Genomic DNA, 4,155 nt, shown 5'->3' with positions numbered 1-4,155 from the left:
TCTCTTCTAACACGTTCCAGTCTGTCATTACAGCTGGTGTTTGATCTAGGTACCAATCCTTTGCTTTACCGAGCAAAGCGTGGGGGAATAATCGTCTGAACAACGGAAGCTCCTGAGCCTGATCCACTCCGGCAGCCAATGCTATCTCATAAAATTTTGTGAGAAAAGCAAATGGGTCTTCATGGTCCATTCCGGTGAATGGACTTCCATATAATAAATTTAGAGTTCCTGTTTTCATCTCAGCTTGCCTTCCTGTGTGGTTGGCAAACTGAGCGGTGTTCCTTGGACTATTGATGCATGGAGTAGAAATAGGTGGTGGTGGTTGTGGCTCCACGTTTGGTATGAATGGTGGTGGATTTGTGGTTGAAGAACTTTCTCCTTGCTCTTGGCGTTGTCTAGCCTGTTGCCTCCTACGTCTCGTTTTGCTATTCAGTCTCCTTGCGGTTCTCTCGATCTCAGGATCAAAAAGAAGTTCGTCCACAGGTATTTGCCCTCGCATAAAAGGTAAGCTGCACACTAACCCAAACAGATTACAAGCACAAGTCAAAAATTCACAAGCTAAAACTTAAACAACCATTGCGATGCTCGCAATATCAATTTACAATCCCCGGCAACGGCGCCATTTTGTTAGTTGTAAATTTACGTGTCGGATTTTTGTTATCGTATCCACAGGGATTGTAAGATATCACCGCCGTTCGATGGTTGTATTAATTCTAGCTCAATGTAACAATAAGGTTTTGGTTGGTTGTCACGTTATCTTGCATAAAAAGGTAATAAATTGCGGTAAAAGTTATGGTTTGAATAAATGAGAAATATTGCCAAAGTTAGGGTTCGATGATCACTTTGCATGTATTTGTTCGGTCAACAATCTTATAAACTCCTTTAGATGATAAATTATTTCACAAGGTCCTCCCAATGTGTTTCTCTCGAACACCCATTGTGAGTTTTGCCATTTTGATCCATTGTTTCTCTCGAACACAATCTATCAAAATGACAACTTTTTAGTTCAACCTTATGGTGAACAAAATCATTCATTACTATCTCTAGCTAACAAACAAGATTGGATGAAAACCTAGGTCAAGAGTTGGTAAACATCTCTCGATCATAAACCAACACTAAGAGTTTTAAATAGAAACAAAGTTTTCATCATATATTCACCATTAAAGAGTTTACACATGAAGATCCTTACATTTACACACAAAGCTAGTAATCACCTACATCTAACCTTGACAAATGGAGGACTTAGCTACTCATTTTCATGGTAGCTTGGTCGGCAAGTTTCGGAAGAAGGTTGATCAACATCCAAGTCGGATAATCGATGTTGGATGGGAATCCACCTTCTTTTTGTAGAAGATGGTTACAAGATGAAGAGAAATGAAAACTAGGGCATAAAAGCTCCCAAGAACAATGCTGGAAAATATCTCTAAGAAAGTACAAAAGTGGAAAAATGCTGTAAAAACTAGGTATGGTGCTCAAAAGTGGCACCTGCTACTTATAGAGTAGTATTGGGCTGTCATGCTCGCTAGGCGAGCAGAAAGGCTCGCCTAGCGAGGGTCTAATTGTGGCACACAAGGCACCTGTGCCCAGAGAAACAGGGTCTGTTGAACTGTCATGTTCGCCTAGCGAACAAACCTTCGCCTAGCGAAGGACACGCTCCAACCTTCGCCCCAGCGAGGTTGAGAGGTTTTGCTACTGGAATGCTCGCTGGGGACTCGCTAGAGCTTCGCCTAGCGAGTGAGTGCTGGCTGCGCTCTCCACCAAAACTGAACGAACTCGCTACCACCTTCGCTATCAGCTCGCCTGGCGAATTTATTGACATTTTACTGGAGCTTTTCGCTGGGCGCTCGCCTAGCGAGCAGGCTTCGCCACAGCATTCGCCTAGCGAGCATGATGATGAATGCTTGTTTTTCTTTGGTTCCTTTGCCAACTTTCTTGTGTCTTAAATTTCAATTATTTCATGCCTTCTTCCTGCACAATAACACACAAATCAAAGGCACCAAGCTTGTTTATCAATGTAATGCATTTCATCTAAAACAAAGGTGATTTAGACAATTTAGCAAGGAAATAGAGTGAAAGATGCCCACATATGATAGCTCAAATAAGCACTTTTGGGCATCTAACAAGCCCCGATCGAGAAAAGGAGTGAAAAGGAGCTAAAAACCCTAAAATTCAGCATTTTGTACTTGTGGCTCCGACTATGGCTGACGCCATAGACCCTGCCATGACGTGTCCTAGCTCAACTTCCCTCAACTGCCACGTTCCCCACTACTTCCACTAAGGCGCCTCAGATTGGCCTTGTGGCGGGCGCCATGTACTTGTGGCGGACGCCACAAGAGGAAAAAGTTTTCCCTCCCATTTTCAAGTTGAAGGGCATCCTTGTCATTTCCATCATTTTACTTTCCTATAAATAGAGACTTGAAATCACTTGTTCAATCATCCAAACTTAGAACAGAGGCAAACTCATAGAAAAATTTGTCTCACTTAGGCATATATTCAGTATTTTAAAGTGGTAATCGCTTCGCATTGGGGTGTTACCACAATTGTGTAATCGAGTTTTGTGATCGAGTCTGTAATCGAGTTTGGAGCACTTTGGAAGGAAGTTAATCCTGCCGCCATTTTCATTTCCGCTTTGTATTTTATTCAACCCTCCGATTGGAGCAGGTTTTTATTACTTTGTCTTTACCCATTTTAATTTCCCGCACTCGCTTTACTTTATTTATTTCCCACACTCGCTTTACTTTATTTATTTCCCGCACTCGCTTTACTTTATTTATTTCCCGCACTCGCTTTACTTTATTTTTTTCCCGCACTCGCTTTACTTTATTTATTTCTCGCACTCGCACTCGCACTCGCACTCGCACTCGCACTACTTTTATTTAAATTTAAATGCACCTTTACTTTACCATGTCCAACTAAATCTATAAGGTTAGAATGTAAGGATCGTAATTGAACCGATAATCCGTATAATTGTTCGTAGAAACACTTAAGGGCTATTTTGACGTTCAACTTAAGTTTTCCCGCACTTAATTTCCGTTGGGTAAGATCGAAAGCCGTCCAACGTCTTTTTAAACTTAATTGTTTTTAACTATTTCAAAAACAGCGAAAGCGCTTTGTTTAGTTCATTAGGAGTTTTTAACTTAAGAAGAAAAGAGATTTTAAAACTATATTCGGACATGTTTATAAGTTTAGAGTCTGGTTCGTGAGAACCTCTTTTAGTTAAGAAATCCAGGTTAAAATAGTTTTCAACTTAGTCAAGATACTATGTTTCTTAAAAATAGGTTTACTACTCTAACGCAATGCGTGCCTTTTTATAAGTGACAATAAAAGGGTTTGATTAGGGAGTACAACTCGGTTCTGAATACGCGAAAGCGATAGTTCCTGTTAAATTAGTTCTTTTCAAAGTAGGAAACACTGCCCATAAGTAGCTCTATTAGCAAGTACTTGGATTATTAATTGATTATGTGAATTACATTTGAGTCTGTCTTTATTAATTGAACTTTATTCAACACTTTACTTTTTATTGCACACTCTAAAAACCCCTATTTTGATTACCTAAGATAAACACCATAACAATAGATAACGATAAATTGACAATTGGTCTCTATGGATTCGACAATATTTTATATTACTCTGACGCGTTCGTATACTTGCGAAAAGCACACATCATCATCGCATTAATTGATGAAGATTAAGCTTCCCGACTTTCTCGGCTTTCACCTCGAAAGGGAATCATCTTATTCCAATAAAACTTCTGCCTTTCTTGACTTTCGTCTAGAAAGAGACTCGATTTAAATTTTCCATTTTGGTATGTCACCTGTAGAAGTTCCCTCTGTGGGGCATATTGATTTGCTTTGCTGGTTATCGCAAGATTACCCTCCTTAGCTGGGGAAAACAATATATGTTGCTTTGCATAATATGTTGGGGAAGCACTGGCACAGTGTTCTCAAAAATACCTTAAATGTATAATTCAAAACTGGTAATCAAATGTTGGGGAGTTACTAACTCATTAAATACTCAGTCCGCATGATAAGCGACTGCGAGGGGACCAAAGTTCAATCCAGAAACGAGTTGGAGAGAAGGGGTCAAACACGACTTTGGCTGAGGGAACAAGCTCAACTGAGGAATATTCCTTCCTTATTTTTAGAGAGGAATGAA

Source organism: Lathyrus oleraceus, chromosome 6 (genome assembly GCF_024323335.1).
Source record: "Lathyrus oleraceus cultivar Zhongwan6 chromosome 6, CAAS_Psat_ZW6_1.0, whole genome shotgun sequence".
Taxonomy (NCBI): domain Eukaryota; kingdom Viridiplantae; phylum Streptophyta; class Magnoliopsida; order Fabales; family Fabaceae; genus Lathyrus; species Lathyrus oleraceus.
The sequence above is the reverse complement of the archived record's forward strand: the minus strand, read 5'-3'. Positions refer to the sequence as shown.